We start from the raw sequence: 23,058 nt of genomic DNA on the forward strand, positions 1-23,058 counted from the left end.
AGCCTTCCAGGACCTCTTTGTTCACACTTGTTAGAATTCTTCATAGTTGTTACTTATGTGATCTCATTTGTTCACATTTGCGTGAATCCACTGTAACAATTTAGTGTCCTGTAACATTCCTTTCACTAATTTTCAACACCTTCTATCATGTTATATTAAAAATCCCTCCATTCAGAAAATTATCCTCAATGAAAGATATTTCATTTCTCATTTCTAATATTATTTGATATTCATTTCTTGGCTTTTTCTTAATCAATAACCATATTTTATTAATTCAACCATTTATGCATCATTGCTTTAATGCTTTTATATTTATTAATCCTCTCCTCTATTTTGGAAGATTCCTTTTTCTTTTCTATCCTGAGCTGGAATTGCATAATTAACCATCAATTATTATCCTTTCATATTTAATGATAAAATTTCTGCATGATTTATCATTGTAATGGTACTGTGAAGGTCTAAATAGTTTTTGGAGTTCCTATATATTTCTGCACTCAAAAAGTTAAAAACATTTTGTTTTTTATAACTTAATTACAATTGGTGGTGATTTTTTGAAAGAGGTCAGAGTGTGTGGTAATGGGACAGGTGAATTTAATCAGCCTTTTCTAGAGTAATCTTAAATGGCATCATGATGGAATTCTGAAATAAAAAAGAGCCAATCCTGGTCAGAAAAATTCCAGTTAAATATATATGTATATATATATATGTATGTATATATATATGTATACATACATATTTAAAGATTTATTTTATTCATTTGAAAGAGTTACAGAGAGAGGTAGTCCCAGAGAGAGAGAGAGGTCTTCCATTGGCTGGTCCACTCCCCAAATTACCGCAATGGCCAGAGCTGAGCTGATCCAAAGCCAGGAGCCAGGAGCTTCCTCCAGGTTGCCACGCAGGTGCAGAGGCCCAAGGAGTTGGGCCATCTTCCACTGCTGCTTTCCAGGCCACAGCAGAGAGCTGGATCAGAGGAGGAGCAGCTGTCATGGGAGGCCAGCGCTGCAGGCCCAAGTCTTTAACCTGATGCGCCAGAGCGTCAGCCCCTGGTTAAATATCTTTTACCATGAGTTTGATTTCAACCAATTCCATTTTCTAAGAACTCACTATAACATCACTAGGCATGGTTTAAGACTATGGTTCATTCAGAAAAATACGTATATATTTAAATTTTTTAAAACATTTATTTGAAAGGCAGACTTACAGAGACAGAAGAGTGAAGAGACAGAGAGAAAGACATCTTATGGGTCACTCCCCAAATGGCTACAAATGGCCACAAGCCAGGAGCCAGGAACTACCAATTGGATCTCCCACATGGGTGGAAGGGGCCCAAGTAGTTGGGCCATCTTCTGCTGCTTTCCCAGGCATTTTAGCACAGAGCTGAAGTAGATACCAGGACTTGAACTGGCACTCCAACATGGAATGCTGGCATTGAAGGCAGCAACTTAACCCCCTGGGCCAGAACACCAGCCCCAATACATATACATTAAGACAGTTTTCTTTTTGAAAATTATAAACTCTCCAAAGCTAGACCAAATTGTTTTGTAAAATTTGTATGATCAAATGATTAAAGTTCAAGCCCTGAAAGTACATTTGTTGGGTCCAATTTTCATGTTGATCTTTACATGGAATAACTAGATCATTAAGGAAAAATAGCCATTAATCAAATCTAAGAGATAGCACATTCATTACCAAAAGATAAAAACTTCCTCCACAATGTTCACTGAACTTACATATTGTCAGAGGCTACTCTAATCTCCAGGTTCCTATATTTGTGTATTACTTGAATAAAGCAGCACTAGTCTGTTCATTTTCCCACACATTTGTGTTTTGAGCTTGTTGGGAGAGAGTGTCAAAAGAAATACGCACAGTGACTGCAAGACTCAAAGCATCCCCAAAGCCATCATAAGCCCTGCACTGGACACTGGTTTGAGGAATTAGGTTTACATTCAAGCCAAAATATTCTGCTACTCATATGTACTCCGGAGTGTGTGCAGCACACACGTATGCTCACACATACAGCAGGATCGCCAGAAATTCTGACTATACTCAATACAAATTTCACTTCTTCGTTTTGTTTGGAAACATTCCAGGTACTAAAAAACCAGAAGCAGTCTGAATATATGCTAAAACCAATCCCCAATTCACACTCTAGATTATAGTCTTATTATAATTGACACTTGATATAATCCATCAGCACACCAATCTTCCGGCAACTCTCTTCAGGCTGCCTTGCATGGTTCCAGTTATATTAACAGCTGTGAGCACACAACCCTGGCAGTTTCCTTACAAACTAGGTTATCCAAAGTAACTTCACAAAACAATAAACTGCAGGAATAAGAAAAAGGGTTTGGTTACTGGGGTCACATGAAGATCTTTGGCTTAGAAGATTTATTACGGGGTTCTTCTAAAACAGCCAAGTTTTTAAAAAAAATCACGGCATGATTTTTTAAAAAATAGAATTATATTCAAATAATTCACACAAATTCTTTTTTTTTATTTTTATTTTTTTGACAGGCAGAGTGGATAGTGAGAGAGAGAGAGAGAGAGAGAGAGAGAGAGAGAGAAAGGTCTTCCTTTTTGCCGTTGGTTCACCCTCCAATGGCCGCTGCAGCTGGTGCATCTCGCTGATCCGAAGCCAGGAGCCAGGTGCTTCTCCTGGTCTCCCATGTGGGTGCAGGGCCCAAGAACTTGGGCCATCCTCCTCTGCACTCTCGGGCCATAGCAGAGAGCTGGCCTGGAAGAGGGGCAACCGGGACAGAATCCGGCACCCCGACCGGGACTAGAACCTGGTGTGCCGGCGCCACAAGGCGGAGGATTAGCCTGTTAAGCCATGGCGCCGGCTATAATTCACACAAATTCTAAAAATGAAATTACATAAAGTAAGATTACATGTATTGCATATTTTTAATAATGCAGTCACCCTGTAAAGAAAACTTGGGCAAGTATTATGGCAGATCCAACACGCTACACGAGTGCCTCTTCCTAGTCCTCGCTGCTCAGCTTCCAATCAACCTCCCTGCCAATGTGTCTGAGAAAGCAGCAGAACGCACCAAGTACTTGGAGCCCTACACCCACGGAGGGGTCCAGGTGGAGTTCCAGCCTCCTGGTTTCAACCCGGCCATTGCAAACATCTGGGGGACGGACCAGCAGATGGAAGGTCGATTCTCTCTCTCTCACACTCTCTCTCCCTCTCCCTCTCCCGTCCCCTCTCCCTCCCCTCCTCCCTGTCTCTGTAACTTTTAAATAAATAAAAATAAATCTTAAAAAAAGAAAATTCTATAATTCCAACTACATCTAGCTTTAGAAAACTGGGTATCAAAATTTGATAATTGGAATTTCATTCAAGATATGTTCCAATACAGCTGTATCACTGTTTTCTCAATGCTTCTATTCCTGTCTAGAGGTACTACAAGTGCATGATATAAACAATCTTAAAACTAGTATCCAAGAAGTTAATGACCATCCTTCAGGTTTACACACTCTCACTTGCTAATAGTATCTGATGGCCAACAGAACAATCGTTCAACCCTAAAAGATCAAACAATGAATCTGGTTAACCTTCTTCTGTCCTGTATAAAAAAATTTTTTGTACCTTTAGGTTATGAAAATACTTCAGTGTTTCATATTCTAAAAGATTATTTTGTCTTTCTAACTTAAAACTACACTCTATATACAATTGTTATATACAGAACAAGATTTTTTCCCATATAGCCAAGCAATAGGCGCAGCACCTGCAAAATCATTTGGTCTGGCCATGCCAAACAGCAGGTAGGACTCAAAATTCAATAAACTGGGGCCAGCACTGTGGTACAGCAGTTTAAAGCCCTGGCCTGAAGCACAGGCATCCCATATGGGTGCCAGTTCTAGTCCCAGCTGCTCCACTTCCAATCCAGCTCCCTGCTATGGCCTGGGATAGCAGTAGAAGATGGCCCAAATCCTTGGGCCCCTGCACCCACGTGGGAGACCCGGAGGAAGCTCCTTGCTCCTGGCTTTGGATCGACGCAGCTCTGGCCATTGTGGCCAATTGGGGAGTGGACCAGCGAATGGAAGACCTCTCCCTGCATCTACCTCTCTCTGTAACTCTTTCAAATAAATAAAACAAATCTTTTTTAAAAATTCAATAAATCTATAGCAGGCTAATTTTTAAGTTGATGGTTTGGTATGGCATGTGAAAGATGTTATAAATGTCCAAATAATCTTAGGCAGAAAAAAGATCCCCTAACCTGGCATAGCTGAATTAGGGGACAAGCTACATTTCAATGAGATTGAATCTTCCTACCTCTTGCCAAGGTATTACCTCTTTTGCTTAGGCCTCCTAAGATTCCCTCTCAACACTTTTTCCTATTGTGAACTTGCTTATTTTTCAATACATTTATTTGATATTTTATGCCATTATGAATGAAGTCTTAAGAGTTTGTTTCAGCTGTATAGAAACACAATGATTCTATTCACTGCATGGACTTTGTATCCAGCAACAACTTATCTACTGAGGACTGAGAGTCTCCTCTCAAAAAATATCAACATGATGATAATTGCAAATGGGTTGTCTGGGAGGTAAGTAGGGTCTGATGAGGTAAGAGGGTGGGACCCTGTGATGGGATTATGACCCCTACAGAGAGGCCACAGGGTGCGCTCTTTCTTCTTGCCATGCTTTTAGGCCAGGAAGAGATGAATCTGCCTTCTCAGGTGACTTCCAGTCTCCAGAACTGTGCCAAAGAAAACTCTGTTCCTTAAGCCTCCCATCTATACTGTTTGGTTATGGGAGCTTGAGTTCCTAATTCCTAAAATTATTTATTAATTCTAATAATTTATAGTATTCTTTTGGAATTTCCTTTGCCTACAATCACATTTATCTGAAAATAATAAGAGAGATTCCTTCCTTCTCAGGATTATATTTTTCTTGTCTCTCCCTACCTACCTGCCTAACTGCACTGAATACGTCCTCCAGTAGAATTCATATGGTGTTAGCAAGCAACCTCGTCTCACTCTCAGTGCATAGTCCAGCAAAACAGTATTTGTATACTTTCTACCTGCTGCCACAGTAGGCTGTGCAGCCTAGAGCGGCTATACTATGCTAGGCAAACTAATGCCCAATCTAAGATGCCCATGTCCTCCTAATCCTCGGGTCCTGTGGAAGTGTTCCAACCGCAACAGGGGCATTGACTGAATTAAAGATCTTGAGATGGTAAGTTTGTCCCGGATAACCCAGGTGGGCCCACTGTAATCACCAGCATCCTTTCATCGGAAAAAGGGAGGCGAGAGAGTCAGAGAAGGCACTGTGATGGCAGAAGCAGAGGTTGGGGTGATGAAGGGCCATGAGCCAAGGAACTCAGGTGGCCCCTTGAAACTATAAAAAACAAGGAAATCAACTCTCCCCACAGAAGCCCCAGAAGCAACAATTGTGCTAACACCTTGACTATCTCACTGCCACCTGCTTTGGATTTCTGATCTCCAGAACTGCAAGAAAATAAATTTCTGTTGCTTCAAGCCACAATTTGTCATAATTTGTTGCAGCAGCAGTAGGAAACCATTTTATATGTAGCAGATTTTTTAAGTTGCCTTATTAACAAATAATTTTCTGTCCTGGTAAAAGAATCATAGGATTTTTGTCCTTTATTTAAATATTGTGGTAAAATATGCTAATTGAATTTAAAATGTTAAACCATCCTTGCATTCCTGGTATAAACTCATTTAGTTAATGTTATATATTGCTGGCTTTGGATCACAGGAGTTTTTCTTAGTACAAGGGATCACAAGACAGACTGATATGTGAAGTCCTTTATATCAACACTCTTGTCAATATGCACTATCAAACTTATAGTGTCTCATAAAACAAGTCTGGGAGGAATGCCTGCTTTGATATTCCCTAGAAAAACATGTGAAAGACTGATGCCATATAACTTGACTTAATTATAATCATGTTCAATTCTTCCATATTTTCTATGCTTATTTGTCTGCCTTCCACGGTTACTAACAAAATTAGGCAAAAAACTTCCTGCTATGATTGCAATTTCTACCCTTTGCCTTTTAGTTCAGTCAACTGCTGCTTTATATAGTTTGGTGCTAGTTTGGCAAATGCAGAACAATTTAGAATTGTTATCTCTTTCTGGGCATTAAGTCTTTATCATAAGGATATAAAATATACCTTTTTACCTATAGTGGTGCTGTTTAAAGCTTCCATTTTTCTCAATCTTTAAGATCTTCCTAAACAAGTTATCTCCAAGATGGGAATTAAAGGGTACAAAACAGTCTGCTAAGTAGAGGGGGTTAAAAATTCCACACACTGGGGCCACATGTGGCACAGGTTAAACCAACACTTGGGACTCTGACATAAAGAGTGTTGGTTTGAGTCCTAGTTACTCTGCTTCTGATTCACTGTCCTGTTAATGCACTGAGAAAGCAGAAGGAGAAGTTCAAAGTACTGGGGCCCATGCAACTCATGTAGAGGATCAGGATGGAGAGTCCCTGGTCCTGGTCCAGCCTGACTCAGCCCAGCCTATCGCAACCACTTGGGGAGTGATCCAGTGGATGGAAGATCTCTCTTAATCTCCCTCCCTCCCTCCTTCTCTTTCACTCTGCCTTTCAAATAATATTTTTGAAAAATTCTACACAGTGATGGCAAAGTCCTACATGAAGGAGAGAATACAGCTCTGAAAAATCTTTGGTATCTAAACCTGTGTGTAACAACAACAACAGTCTCTGTCTCATACGCCCATCATTGATGGCAGCCAGTGTCCTAATTCTGTTCTTGTATTCACTTTCCCAGGTGGTCAGGAAATACATAGAATAGACCGAAAGGGTAAAAATATGAGTGCTTTAAGTCAATTATGATAATTTTATTTCCTTGGCCAATGAGAAAAGGAGGAAACTTCAGGAAAAGTTTTTCTCCTCTAATAATATGACATTTATGGGAAAAAAATCTGAATGTCTAGAGCTGTGGCAACCACTGCTGGGCAATGAGGAAACTAGCCCAAGAAACAATAAGGCAAACAGACCAAGATGAAAGCAAGAGCCTCTGTCCAGACTAACGCCACTGAGCTGGCCCTGTGTCCAGATTCCAGCTCAGCAGCTTATATGCTTCCACTGCTTGGGAGATTTCCGGCTGGGTTTTCTGCTCCTTGCACCTAATGCATGCTTTTACACCATTTTTTGATTCTTATTCCCTGATTTTAAATAAGTGATTGCTGAAGAAAAGATCATTTCAAAAACTGAATCTTTACAAGAAAATACAATTTTTACCTTTTACCAAAACACTGATATACATATATCATTACATGACAGCCCAAAATACTTAGATATTTAAACTTAGCAGCGTTATCACAGGAGCAGGCATTTAGCCTAGCAGCGAAGGCGTCCACGTCCCGCACAGGAGCACCCAGCTCAACTCCCGACTCCAGCTCCTGACTTCAGTCGACTGCTAACGCAGGTTCTTAGAAACAATACTCAATACTCTGGTTTCTCTTCAGATAGTATAAATCTTTCGCCTTTTACTAAAGATTTCCGTGGAGAGGAACAATTCTGAGTCGTTACCCAATTTTTTGAGGCCTTGCGTTTCGCAAGGCTAAAAAAGAAAAAACAAAAAGAAAGAAAGAAACAGCAGTGAGGACTCACATAACTGGGCCTCTGCCACCCACGGCTGAGCTCCTGCTTCTGCCCTGGCCCATTTGGGGAGTGAACCAGCAGAAGGTATCTGTCTCTCTCCTTGTCTCCCAAATTAAAAAAACAAACAAAAAGAAACATTCTATGTGCTTAAAATTAGCAGTCTTACATTCTATCAGAAAATAGTTTCCATATTTAGTCATGAGAAAAGTACAATTAAGAAATAATACATAAAATTTAAATCCTAGGAGAACTCCCTCCACTCCCATCTATCTCAAGGTTAGTGTGACATATTTCATAAGAAAGCTGTTAGAGATAGTCTACAGTTTTAAATTAGCAAGTACAAAAAAAACTTTAATTTTGAATATTTCCTGGTAACTTCCCATACCCTCAGTTATCTTTGCTAATTTTTATAATATTTTTATAAAATACTTGTATCATAATCATAGTTCATATCAAAGGAAATCAGATTTAAATTCCAATCTAATAAGGTACTTAACATACTACAAATTCACAGCACATAATTTTGGGAAATATGATATTAAACACATTGATACAAAAATCTAGCATGGGGTAAGCACTGCAGTGCAGCAGGTTAAGCTGTCACACTGGAGTAACTGATTCTAGTCCTGGCCGCTCCCCTTCTGACCCAGCTTTCTACTAATGCAGCTGTGAGGCAGCAGAGGATGGCCCAACTGCTTGGGTTTCTGCCACCCATGTGGGAGACTGGGATGGAGTTCCTGGTTCTTGGCTTTGGCCTGACCCAGCCCTCCCTATTGTGTGTGCATCTGGGAATGAATCAATGGATGTTAGATCTCTCCCTCTGTGTCTCTCCCTCTCTGACACTGTCACCCAGCCTTTTAAATAAATAAAAATAAAATACAAGAAAGATCTTGTAAAAAATATTTATTTTGTAATTATAAAATAATCAGAGAATAACTCAAGACAAAATACTTCTGTTAATGAATATGAGCTAGTAAGTTAATTTTATGTAAATAAATACTTGGGTAATTATTAAAGAAAATCAATCAGAATTTACTTTCCCTCTGATTATCTGTATAATTTAAATTATGATGAATTACTTGTATGTATGCCCCCTTCATTGAATTACTTGAACAAATCAAAGCTTATACACTGATGTGTGAAAGTTTACACTTTATCTATTAGCAGATCAAATGTTTCAATATATCACAGAAAATAATCTAATTTCTATAAGAAATGCAATATGCTCATTAAAAATCCAGAATAAATCACACACATGAAAGGTGAAAAAGTATCTCAAGAGAATATTCAGTTCTCATGGACCATGAAACAAGAGCTATATGTTTCCATTCTACCACATCCAGAAGTAGAAATGCCACTGGTCTTTCAACAGAATACATCAACCTTCACATGTATCTCCTACACAAACAATCTGCAGCTATTAAGGAGGAAGCAGCCTGAAGCATCTTCTTTCAAAGTGAGGGGGGAAAAGTCTGTTTTATGTACTGCTCTCATATAACTATAAACCATGAAGACATCTAAAATAAACTAAACAACACAAAAAACCACCAAAAGACATTTAAGAGCATCCTAAAGCAGAGGGGATATGGAGAGGAGGTGATAGTTGGAATAAAGATAATGGAGTAACTCCAGGTAAATTTCTTATTGATTAATGAATTAATAGACTCCCACATGTACCAGAACTTCCAGGTGAAAATGTATTGTCTTACCCTCCTGAAGAACACCTGCCCAACACTTCTTGCCCCACCCCTTAAAAAGAACAACAACAAAAAAAGACACAGCTTAGGGCAACTGTTGCTGTGGAAATGATGTTGGCAATAACACACCTCCCAGAAAAGAGAACCACTGGAGATGAAGCATAAACCCCATGAATTCCACCTGAATCTCCAGATGTCCTGTAAATCAGGCTGAATCTGAAACAACTGAGGTGTGATTTGACCTACAACCCAGAAAACTGAGTCTGTAGCTTGAGCCACTTAAATTCTTATTATTTTTTTCACAAAACAGCAAAAATTTGACATTGTTGGGAGGAATGTAACAGAATCCAGAAAAGAAAACATGATCCATTCTCCAAAGACAAGACCATCAACAACAACTGACCCTGAAATGACCCAGAAATTAGCAGATAAGGATTTTCAGGCAGCTACCGCGACCCCCAGCAAGGACACATAAGATAATATTCTCATGAGAATAAACAGTATCAGAGAAATAAAAGCTATTATTTAAAAAAACAACCAAATAAAATTCTAGAACTGAAAAAATCATAATGAAAAAAACTATGGGTTTCAAAATTTTTGCACCAAAACAAGCTTATCTTTTAAGTCCAAGAGCTTTGTGAAGTACCCTCACGTAAGAAGTGGCACACTAAGAACACACTGTGTGGCAGGGAAGGGCCTGGCTGCTGACTGGTGAGGACACAGGAAAGTCAAAGACTGAGCGGCAGGAACCACGGGGTCTAGAGATCAAGGAGGAAAAATATTTTGAGCAGAATGAAAATACCTTAGGGACCTATGAGACAACACTGCCTGGAAGTGGGCTTCCCTAAAGAAAGAAAGAAAAAAAAGAGGAACAGAAGAAATACATTTCCTTTATAGTATAAAATGAATAAATTCATGGATTCATAAAGGCCAGCAAACCGCAAGCAGGATAGAAACAAAGAAGACCTCAGCGGGGCACATCAATCAAACTACTGGAAACCAACAGTTGAGACAATTCCCTAATTGTTGGTTGTCCACTGTTTACTGTCTGACATTCACAGTTTTCCTACATGCTGTCACGTCTGGGGAGGATACCTCTGGTGTCTGTGCAGTCCAGAGTCTTGCCTCAAGGATGTCCAATCATTTTCTCTTCCCTCAAACATTTCTCCTCTCAGCTACAGAGGTGATCATGCCAGCACAGGAAAGTTGTTTATGGAATGGAATACCAACTTAGGTTTTCCCTTAATTTACATGTGTCTTACCATTTTACCTAAAAAGAACTAACACACCCTGGGGATTATGCACAGATATGCAGATTAAATACAAGTATAGGAAACTCAGTATAGTTTATTATAGTGGTTAACAGGCTGGGTTTTGGAGTCAAATGAGTTTGAATCTTAGTTTTGAGAGTGTTTTAGCTCCCTCAAAATCAAAATCATTATCTTAAAAATACTTACTACAAGGGCTGTGGCATAGCAGGCAAAGCTGCCAGCTGCAGGGCTGGAATCCCATATGGGCCTCAGGGTTCAAGTCCCAACTGCTCCACTTCTGATCCACCTCCCTGCTAATGCACCTGGGAAAGCAGCAGAAGATGGCCCAAGTGCTTGGGCCCCTGCACCCACATGGGAGACCCAGAAGAAGATCCTGGCTTCAGATTGGCCCAGCTCTGGCCATTTGGGAAGTGAACCAGCAGATGGAAGATCTCACTCACTCTGCCTCTCTGTAACTCTGGCTTTCAAATAAAGTAAAACAAATTTTTTTTTAATTCCTGCTATTATTACTCTGTAATGAAAATTAAATGTTTAGCATTGTCTCTGGCACACAGAAAACAACCAATAGTGGTTTCAAATTATATCTTCATCGCAATCCTTAAATACAAAGACGAGACTAAGGCATTCCATTTCATTGAAACAAAATACAAACTAATACATGTGATCACTGACATTTTACAAAATAAGTGAATCTAAAATCATTATCAGTTCTAAGATATACCCTTATTTTATGTACCATAAGGAAATAAAAATGTTGGTAACTGAACCAGAAGATTCTATGGCTTATATGTCACCTCCTGATTTCAGAGCTGACAATAGAGCATGGAAAGCCAAGACACTGTGGCAAAAAATGACCTACATGAAGGATCTTAGTGAATGAGACTCCAGTGGAAAGAAGGGACCATCAAAGAAGGAGGTACCTTTCTCTGAAGGGAGGAGAGAACTTCCACTTTGCTTATGGCTCTGATTAAATACTGACAGAGTTTATGGACTCAAAAGGCTTCCATAGCCTTCGCAGCTCATGACAAGAGCCTCAGGTGATCACTGACATCATAAATAAGAGTGTTAATTGTTAAATTAACAACAGGACTCACTGTGCACTTGCTCCCCATGTAGGACCTCTGTCCTTAATGAGTTGTACTATGAGAATTAATGGTAAAACTTGTCTTCAAACAGTACTCTATACTTTGTGTGTCTGTGTGGGTACAAACTGTTGAAATCTTTACTTAGAATAGAATTGGTCTTCTGTACATAAAGATAATTAAAAATGAGTCTTAATGAATAATGGGATGGAAGAGGGAGTAGGAGGTGGGACAGGAGTGGGCATGGAAGGGTGGGCATGGGGGGGAAGAACTACTATATTCCTAAAGCTGTACCTATGAAACTTATATTTATTAAATAAAAGCTTTCAAAAAAAGAGCTGACAACAGTTATATTTTATAATCAATTACATAAAGCACATATATTAACTCTTTAATCTTCACAAAGTCCTGTAATGATTTTCTCCATTTTTTTCAGATGAAGTAACTAAGACTCAAAAAAAGCAGCCAAAAGTCAAAAGAGGAAATAAATAAATGGTTAGGAAGGATTCAAGACAGGCAACCTAGTTCCAGAGCTCTTACCACCTACCACATGTCAGCGCCTTGGTTCTTCTTCAGTCCTGAAATCTTACTAACTTTAATTGACCACCAGTGCCCCCGGATTCAAATCTGCACAAGCCAATTGTCAGGCTCTGGTGGCTAAAGGAGGAAGCCACTCCACGTCACAGCAGACAAGATATGGCACCCACTATTTATTACAAAATTCCACACAAGACACCATGGATTATGCCCATCAGAATCACTTCAGGAACTTGGAAAAAACTGAGAAGCCAGGAAATAACCCCAGACTCAGTGAGAATCCCCAGGGCTGGAATCCCACAATGCACTACTATTAAGCTCTAACAGGGACTGCAGCCTGAAGCCAGCCTTGAAGACTGCTCAGCCTTGGTTTGGATAGTTATGCCCCCACCCCATACTCTTTAGTACTCTCACCACCTGTGATCTACACCCAGCTAACAAAGAGCTGGCTGTATACCAATCAAAAGTATTCTGATGTTAATATGTTAACATCATTGTATGTTTAAAAATAAAAATGTATTGTTTGTCTAACTGGGATGCTGAGAAACAGAATTTGGGGTTTTGTTTTGTTCATAAAGGGACCATTACCACTGAACATTTACTACAAGGTGAGATAATTGAAGCAGGGGCAGCTCTCAGCAAGGTGTGGGAAGTGAACAAAGTGCCCTGAAGGAGACACTCCCATCTCTGTGACAGACACTGGAAGTACGCTCCCGGTAATGCCTTCCCAGGCCACTGTCTCAGTCACAGTACATAGCAAACTGCAGTGATGTGCTTCCACGTGAGTCCGCCCACTCACCACGGAGCCCTCAGGAGAGACCCACAATCGTAACTGCTATGTACAGCTCAGTGCCAGGACACAACATAAACAACAAACACAAGTGCTGAATGAACATTCTCTTCCTCCAATTCATACCTCTTATCTGCAACACTATTTTGTGTGTCTGTGTTGAATTCCTTTTTCAGGAATATCTGTAACTCTAAACCTCACACGCCTCTATCCTATTGTCATCAGTACTGGGTAGTGTTATTACCCAGTTTTCCCAGGAAGTAGGTAAGACCAAATACTATTCCCAGAATCATACTCATGCTCCATAACACAAATTAAATTATGTATCTTCTGTTAAAACTTGTCTGATTCCTTCAAATAAAACGTGTCATTTTAATCATCTGCCATGGTAAAATGAAAAGGAATCAGTGTGGGGGAATATGGAAAAGCAATTCAGGGCAGCCTTTCACATTTTAGAGTAACAAGGCGTCAACAGCAAACTAGAGCCACACTAGAGCCACACTGTCCAGTAGAGCCTTCTGCATTAACAGAAATTTCCCCATCAATGCTGTACAGCTCAGGAACTACATTTCTGATTTCATTTAACTTCAGTTCACTGAAATTCCAATGTAAACAGTCACATAGTCACAGGCAGCATATTGTGTGACACAGGTCTTCCAGGCACTTTGGGGTACACCAGAGTGCCACCTTCAGCCTCATTACACTGAATCTTTATAGTAATCTCAGATCAAGGGTTTCAAAGCTATGACACTGGAAAGCAAGGCTGGCAAGAAAGAGGAATAATTTTCCTAAAAAGGTGCTGCTACCAAGGTCATTATCTAGCACATTTAGTGAAAATAAATATAAAGAGACTAAAATACCAATCCAAAGACAAAGTAAATAAAGCACACAGAAAGCTTCCAAGAGTATAAGATGATGATGGTGTGGGTTTATTGGTATACAAACAGGAAAAAGAAAAAAGAGACTTTAATTAACTGAAGCTCAACATGTCAACAGTATGACACTGGCTACCCCAGCCAGAGAAGCTAATGGCATCACAGCTATCTATAGCCACAAGCCACTTCCAAAATGAGGAAGGACAGCCATTCCACCGTCTGCGCACTGCTGAGTTGCACCTGGTTTGTGAATTATGTCAGGATGCCACACCAAAAGCAAGGTCAGCTCCAGCTGCCTCGGCTTTCACGAAGGACCAGCATAGTTACCGGCCGGCTCTCAATCCAGCATGCACAGCACTGCAGAGAAGGCCAGCAAGACTTAACCTGCAGAAATTATCATTATTATGTTACCTATCCTGATGCATCTAGGAGGAATTCGGTAAAAGAGACATTTAGTTTTCGAGAAATTCCCGGGGCCAGCGCTGTGGTGTAGCCGGTAAAGCCACCAACTGCAGTCCCAGCATCCCATGTGGGCACTGGTTCGAGACCCGGCTGCTACACTTCGCATAAAGTTCTCTGCTATGGCCTGGGAAAGCAGTGGAAGATGGACCAAGTCCTTGGGTCCATGAACCCACGTGGGAGACCTGGAAGAAGCTCCTGGCTCCTGGCTTCAGATCAGCAGAGCTCCGGCTATGTGGCCATCTGAGGAGTGAACCAGCAGACGGAAGACCTCTCTCTCTCTGCCTTTCCTTCTCTCTCCGTGTAACTCTTTCAAATAAATAATTTTTTTTTTAAAAAAGAAATTCTCAAGGTAAAAGTTAAAGGCAGGCAAGATTTATTTATAGCAGAGGTAGAACTTTGAAACAGAATCGATGGGAAGGAGCATCTTGAGGGGCAGCATGCTTCCTATCACCAAGGAGGTCCAGGAGCATCTCCAGCCACCACACCCAGGGCTTCTAGGAAGGGGTGAGGAGGGAGGGAGCAGTGTCTGGAGCAGAAGCCACCAAAGTCCAAGCTTGGAAACTCAAGTAGCAACCAACCAACTAAAGAGAAACACATCTGGTTTTCACAGGCCCGGTGTAGAAATCAAAGGTGTACCAGGCCGGCGCCGTGGCTCAATAGGCTAATCCTCCGCCTGCGGCACCGGCACACCCGGTTCTAGTTCTGGTCGGGGTGCCGGATTCTGTCCCAGTTGCCCCTCTTCCAGGCCAGCTCTCTGCTGTGGCCCGGGAGTGCAGTGGAGGATGACCCAAGTGCTTGGACCCTGAACCCCATGGGAGACCAGGATAAGCACCTGGCTCCTGCCTTTGGATCAGCGCGGTGTGCCGGCGCACTGCCAGCCGTGGCAGCCATTGGAGGGTGAACCAACAGCAAAGGAAGACCTTTCTCTCTGTCTCTCTTTCACTGTCCACGCTGCCTGTCAAAAAAAAAAAAAAAAAGGTGTACCGGAAGCAGAGGGAGAGCCTCCAGCCCCGATCCATCCTGTCCACTAGAACGGAGGCACTCGCACAGCGGAGAGCAGTTTTACAGGTCCCACATGTCGGCGTTCACTGCTGGCTGTGATGTCTACTAAGCAACTGCCCTCCCCAGGATTTCTTCACGAACCCAACAAAGAGCTGAGTGTATTTGAAAGCATGTAAGTTATTAGAATGAATGTTTTCTTTGAATTTGAGACAGCTTGAGAATCTGACCACTTACATTATTATAAAATATTTCATCATTTTATTTATAGTGCTCATTATCTCCTTCCTTAAGATATTCTAGAAAACCAATTCTTTGTGTGTCAAGTCTTAGAAATGCACTACTACTGTTCAAGTCCTAAAGGGAAAAATGTATTTCATCTTGAGTATTTTGTAAATTTATCAACCCCAAATGTATCATAAATAATTCCGATAACATAAAGCTCAGAAGTGTTAGCCTGAAAAACCAATGTATAGTATCAAGTACAGAAAATAGAAGTGTCCCATTTTCAGCACTGGGACTAGAGTCTGGGTTATGGAATATGTTTAATTTATAAAATAAGCTTTTGTAGGTGAAATGACAATAAATAATACAACTACATCTTCAAAATAAAATAACAAAAGAATATTCCAATAAATAGGAGGGGATCTTCAAAAAGTTCATAGAAAGTATATGTTATTAAAAAGCTGTGCATGGAATTAAATTTATCTTGTAATTCCATTTCCTCGTGAGCTTTGTGAAGCACCATCCTATAAGCCTATCACCTTTACCCATTGCACTGTTTTCCTTTTTTTCTAAACTGTTCTCTTTCGTCAGTACGCCCAGAGGTGATGCTACTGATATAAAACTGACTGAGGGTGCACACCGGTGTCCCCGTGAGGGGGCATTAGGCATCCTGCCCACAGGGCTCCCTGACAACTTTCTTTCTCGGTTCCCCAACAAGAAGCACCCCTTTCATTTCCAGGTTCTTGACAGACAGTTGAAAACAGCAAAATAAAGTGAAGCCGGGTTCCGCTTCTATGATTACACAAAACATCCTCCTGCAATCCTTCAGAGGAGATTCCTGAGCACGGTGAAGAGTACAGTCCCTCCCTGGGCTGGCACATCACTCTAGGGAGTGCTCCCCTCCGGCACATCACTCTAGGGAGTGCTCCTTCCTGCACATCACTCTAGTGAATGCTCCCCCCAGCACACCACTCTAGGGAGTGCTCCTTCCTGCACATCACTCTAGTGAATGCTCCCCTCCAGCACATCACTCTAGGGAGTGCTCCCCTCCAGCACATCACTCTAGGGAGTGCTCCCCTCCAGCACATCACTCTAGGGAGTGCTCCCTCCTGCACATCACTCTAGGGAATGCTCCCTCCAGCACACCACTCTAGGGAGCGCTCCCTCCTGCACATCACTCTAGGGAGTGCTCCCCTCCAGCACATCACTCTAGGGAGTGCTCCCTCACGCACATCACTCTAGGGAATGCTCCCTCCAGCACACCACTCTAGGGAGTGCTCCCCTCCGGCACATCACTCTAGGGAGTGCTCCTTCCTGCACATCACTCTAGGGAGTGCTCCCTCCTGCACATCACTCTAGCGAGTGCTCCCTCCAGCACACCACTCTAGGGAGTGCTCCCCTCCTGCACATCACTCTAGGGAGTGCTCCCCTCCAGCACATCACTCTAGGGAGTGCTCCCTCCTGCACATCACTCTAGGGAGTGCTCCCTCCTGCACATCACTCTAGGGAGTGCTCCCTCATGCACATCACTCTAGGGAGTGCTCCCTCCAGCACATCACTCTAGGGAGTGCTCCCCTCCTGCACATCACTCTAGGGAGTGCCCCCCTCCAGCACATCACTCTAGGAAGTGCTCCCTCCTGCACATCACTCTAGGGAGTGCTCCCTCCTGCACATCACTCTAGCGAGTGCTCCCTCCAGCACATCACTCTAGGGAGTGCTCCCTCCTGCACATCACTCTAGGGAGTGCTCCCTCATGCACATCACTCTAGGGAGTGCTCCCTCCTGCACATCACTCTAGCGAGTGCTCCCTCCTGCACATCACTCTAGCGAGTGCTCCCCTCCTGCACATCACTCTAGCGAGTGCTCCCCTCCTGCACATCACTCTAGGGAGTGCTCCCCTCCTGCACATCACTCTAGGGAGTGCTCCCTCATGCACATCACTCTAGGGAGTGCTCCCTCATGCACATCACTCTAGGGAGTGCCCCCCTCCAGCACATCACTCTAGGGAGTGCTCCCTCATGCACATCACTCTAGGGAGTGCTCCCTCATGCACATCACTCTAGGGAGTGCTCCCTCCTGCACATCACTCTAGGGAGTGCTCCCTCCTGCACATCACTCTAGGGAGTGCTCCCCTCCAGCACACCACTCTAGGGAGTGCCCCCCTCCAGCACATCACTCTAGGGAGTGCTCCCCTCCAGCACATCACTCTAGGGAGTGCTCCCTCCTGCACATCACTCTAGGGAATGCTCCCTCCAGCACACCACTCTAGGGAATGCTCCCTCCACACACCACTCTAGGGAGTGCTCCCTTTGGCACACCACTCTGGGGAGTGCTCCCTTCACACACCACTCTAGGGTCTGCAGAGACAAGACCTCTGCTTCCTGCACCCCATCCTGCAGCAGGGGAAGAGGGAGGCTGACCAAGGTTTTGGTTTTTTTTTTTTTTTCCCCTTAAAGATTTATTTACTTATTTGAAAGGCAAAGTTACAGAGAGGCGGCGGCAGAGAGAGAGAGAGAGAGAGAGAGAGAGAGAGAGAGAGAGAGAGAGAGGTCTTCCATCTGCTGGTTTATTCCCCAAATGGCTGTGATGTTCAGAACTGTGCCGATCTGAAGCCAGGAGCCAGGAGCTTCTTCCAGGTCTCCCACACGGGTGCAGGGGCCCAAGGACTTGGGCCATCTTCTACTGCTTTCCAGGCCGTAGCAGTGAGCTGGATGTGAAGTGGAGCAGCCGGGACTTGAACCGGTGCCCATATGGGATGCCGGCACCGCAGGTAGCAGCTTTACCTGCTACACCACAGCGCCTGCCCCTGACCAATGTTAAGTAAGCAAAAAATAAACAGAATGCTAGGCAGAGACAAGGGCTAAAGCAGAGAAGGGGCTAGGTGAAGACAAGACTGCACGTCAAACAGGGCGGGGAACACCTCACTGAGAAGGTGTCCTCTGAGAGATGCCCACACACAGGAAGCTAGCCATGATGGCCTGCCTCCAGGGCTGAGTCCCAGAGTCAGGGAACAAACAAACAAACAAACAAAAAAAAAAAAAAAACCAGGGTGGCTGAGGTCCAGAGTGGGTGAAGTCCAGGATGAAGGGGTTGGGCAGCAAGGGTGGAGCCAAACCCTACAGACCCCATGGAACTGATCAACTGCTGGTTCTCTGCCTTCCCTGCCCACCCATCCTCACTCATACCCTGTATTCCTGAACCTGACGCCTCTCAGATGAAGGTCATCAACTAGGAAATCATTAGGGTATTTTGGAAACAGAGGGAAACACTTTAAAGTGAATTAATAATTTCCCAAAACTACCCCCTAGTGTAGAGTGCTACTCTTTCGCAGAATGAAAATGACATTTTATACTGAGCAGTACCAAGATCTTCAGTGGCTACCAGCCCACATCATTTGACGCTCCTCTGCAGGGATGACTATTACAGATGCTTATTACAACCTCAAATAAAACAACAGAAGACACGAGGACAGGGGAAGAAATATGTGTGCTGACTTAAATTCTATCTCACTACTCATTCTTTATCTTTACAATACATTAAAAGCTTTCAAATGTTTTCATAGCTATGAATTTTGACTTTAAAACCTGAAATCCTAAGCCACTGCAAGGTACTTGGCTTGGATTAGTTCCTAGTGCTAAGAGTTTGGCAGCTGAATAAAATTGAGACCTATATGTTAATCATTCACTCAATATTTTTTTGACCACAATTATGCCTAGATCAGCATAAGAAACCAGAGCAAGCATCCCGCCAGCAGTACTCCCTGCAGCTGGCCCCAAAGCAATTTTCCCATCTGTGGTCACCAGAGGGGAAGCCTCTGCTGAGCTGCAGAGGAGCCTCCACGTCCAGCACTGGAGGGGGCACCCTGCCCAGCCAGCTCCTGATGTCCTGCAGTCCCCCTTCCAGCAAACACACAGCCTGCCTTCAGGGTCTGCCTTGATTGGTTCCAGATCCCCAGGTCCCTGCAGGCTCAAATCCCTTATGTAAAGTGGCCTGGTATTTGCATAGAACCTGCAAACATCCTCTCTCTCATACTTTAAGCCGTCTCTAGGTTAATTCTAATACCTATTACAATGTAAATGCCATGTAAATCCTTCAGGGGATAGTGCCTAGGAAGAAAAGTCTGCACTTGTTTAATACACAACATTTTAAATACTTTCAATCAGTGACTGGCTGAATCCATGGATGCAGAACCTGTATCTTTATATCAGGAAACCTCACAGAACTACATGAAGAGATCCAATTCAAAAACACAATTATATATATACTGGGCACGGTTTCATATTGGCAACCTGGAATATTTGCTGTTTATGAAGAAACTGAAAAAATGTCCACAAACTCAGGGTCACTAGGACTGACAGAGATGTGTGCGAAGACCTCAAGAACCGTGGTAGATTATCACCCTGCAGGAAAGTAGGAAAAGGCACTCTCTTGCTTTTGGTGAACACGCACATAAGCTGCACTGAAAAACACATGGCTGGTAACACTTTAAGGGCTCTCCTCCTTTATTCATTTTTTAAAAAATCAGTTTACAAAAGTAACAATTTTCTTTGTAAATGATCCAAATCACCAAGTTTTAAATCTCAATGCTTTGAGTCCACCTTAAGAAAAAATTAATAGCATTCGTTTAAAAACCTACATTGAGAGAGAATGAGTAATAATAAAAAAGATCACCTGGTAAAAAATAGACTGGAGTTTTCAAATTCCCGACAGCAGTTCTGCGATTTGGGATAAATTAATTTTCCTGAGCCTTAGCTCACTCACCCATAAAGTGAGGATCCTATTAGCTCCTCCTCCACTGACTGGGGCGGAAGCGCCACACGGGACACACACAGCTCTTGCCACAGAGTGGGCCATCTGTACCAGCAGCTGGCCCCGAAATCTGCCTCTGGCCAGGTTCTATAAACACAGCATCTGTTCCAGTAAGGAGCAATGCAAGCTTCAGGACCCAAGCCCCAGAAGCCAGGAACTCTATGTGCTCTGCTGCCACCTTCCCCATGCGTGGCACTGTGCCTGACATTTAAAAAGTATTGGATAAATATATTTTATTGGAAGGCAGAAAAGACAAATCACCACCTCTGCGGAATATCTTAATACACCTTAAAGTTGGGATCAGCAGAAAATTTTTATATTACTTCCTGCTGCATTAGTACACTGATAGTTCTGATAGTAAAGATATACCATAAGCAAAGGGAAGATCTTTAATTTCTTAAGGGTTCCTTTACCAGAGCAGAGTGGAGATCTGTTTTATTTTTTCATTTTGTAAACAAATGCATGTCAAAGCAGCCTACACTTGGGACATAAAGGCCAAGGATCCAAAAAGCACAAATATTCATAACCATAAACACAGTGGTTGTGTTTCTCATAATGGGAAACTATGTAAAAACAAATAAAACCAAACCGAACTACACACTAAAGTGTAACACTAATACTAAAGTAAAACCATAATAACTACAAATATATAAAATGTTTAAAAACTGCTAACACTGTAGTTAAAACCTTTATAGGCCTAGCTCTTGCAGGCCTGCTCTGAGCTCAATAAAGGAGGCTGAGGCCACAATGGCTGTCAAAACACAATCTGCAGGGAACAAAGCACTTGTGCAGGCCAATGTCTCAGCAGCCCTAAATAATATCCCACCTGTCAGCATGTCAAACAATTTGGCCCGCTTCCACAACAAGACAAAAGTCACTTTTGTTGCATGTCAAACGTGTTGAAAGAACAAGCTGGAGAAAGCTATTTGAAGGTTAGAAATACTCTAAGCAGTTAAAAAGAATAGCAATAAATAAAACTAAATGCCCCTAACATTGCTGGTCAAAAATAGTCATGAGCTAACAGATGTTATTAGTATAGCTACATGCCCAGGTGATAGACAAATTGAGTTATATAAATAGGTGAACTACAAATAAAGATATCAAGAATGAATCATTGATTACAGACCATGTGAAAAAGATACCTTACAAATTTAAAACATCAACAAATGGCATCTAATGAAATGATTTTCAAACTACAAAGGGTGGACCTCCTATTTTCCATCACCTGAAAAGACAATACCAATTGACACAAAGAAAGGCAATTCAGATATAGGGACCTACACCTCAGTATTCTAGATTTTAAATAATTAACCATCACTTAATAATCACAACTGTACACATGAAATTACTGTAATTTTTAATTTTGAAAAAAAATTAAAGAATGTATTTTGGAAGTGAGGGTAAGAAATAACCAGGCCAAGAGAAGGTTTGTAAGGGACCTAAGTGGAAGGAGATGGAGAGGAGGAGGAGAGAGAAAGCAGAAGAGAAAACATACAGCCAGGCCCACACTCACACACTTGCTGAATGCCTTCCCATTGTTTTCCTCCCTGGGGCTGGGCAGAGGAGATGCCTGGTCCATCTGAAGGGAGAGTCTTTCCCCCACCAGGATGTCACAGCACCCTCCCCAGCCCCATTCCTTGGGCCCTCTGGTTTGCCCCATTCTGGCCAAGTCACTTGGGGGTCACTTCCTCACCAGAGTCCTGGGCTGGGCACCAGAACAGGGCAGGCTGACTTTCCTCTCGGCTGGTTCTTTAGGAATGCCACACTATTCCACTCACATTAAATGCTATTCCTGTGAACGTCACAAGGACCCAAAGGAAGTGTCTGCTGTTATTCCATGTTATTTATAAAAAGGGGGGGGGGGGGCGGCGGTGCTGTGGCAGAGTGGGTAAAATTGCCGCCTGCAGTGTTGGCATCCCATATGGGCACCGGTTCAAGTCCTGGCTGATCCACTTCTGATCCAGCTCTCTGCTATGGCCTGGAAAAGCAGTAGAAAATGGCCCAAGTCCTTGGGCTCCTGCACCCATGTGGGAGACCCGGAAGAAGCTCCTGGCTTCAGATAGGTACAGCTCCAGCCATTGTGGCCAACTGGGGAGTGAACCATCGGTTGGAAGACCTCTCTCTCTCTACCCTTCCCTCTCTCTCTGTGTAACTCTTTCAAATAAATAAATAAAATCTTTAAAAAAAAAAAAAACCTGAGGGACATATCGGTCAAGGAGTTTGCTCAAAGTCTGAGAACCCAGCAGGTGCAGAAGCAGCGTTTGGGCCAGGCCATCTGGCTCCAGACACTGCCATCTGAACCGCTGTGCCTTACCACCTGAACCTCCTCTGAAGCTCTAGTTAGAGCCCTGAGGCAGCTAAGCAGACAAGAAAGCACAAACAGTAAAACCTGGGTGCACACAACTGTCATTAAACATTCCTAAGATGCTGATTGGATGACAGATTGATACAAATCTCATAATAAACAGATGAGCAGAACAGCAAAACCAACAAAATAAAATTATAAATTCATGGCTCTTAAGAGAAGTCGGTTGTGATATTGTTTCCCTTCTCTGGGCTTCAGAGTGGGCCGCAAGACTAATCACTTCATCAAGCAAGTGACTTAAAAAGCTTGTCCAAAACAAGGAAAGGAAAACTGTGACACCAGACATTGCTAGTCTCAAGGCTTCCCACGACCAGCAAAGGGGAGATGATAGCACTCAAAGTGTT

The 23,058-nt window shown here is 42.6% G+C and overlaps 1 protein-coding gene and 1 non-coding gene across 3 annotated transcripts in view; one reads left to right on the plus strand and one right to left on the minus strand.

The window, feature by feature from the left end:
- The window catches only part of GMDS (GDP-mannose 4,6-dehydratase), a 632,400-nt gene that overhangs the window by 423,852 nt on the left and 185,490 nt on the right, over positions 1-23,058 (minus strand). The window lies entirely within an intron of this gene.
- On the plus strand, positions 7,447-7,563 carry LOC133757200 (U5 spliceosomal RNA). The gene has a single exon (XR_009865578.1). It is a non-coding gene; the product is annotated as a U5 spliceosomal RNA (small nuclear RNA).

This window comes from Lepus europaeus, chromosome 3, assembly GCF_033115175.1.
Source record: "Lepus europaeus isolate LE1 chromosome 3, mLepTim1.pri, whole genome shotgun sequence".
NCBI lineage: Eukaryota > Metazoa > Chordata > Mammalia > Lagomorpha > Leporidae > Lepus > Lepus europaeus.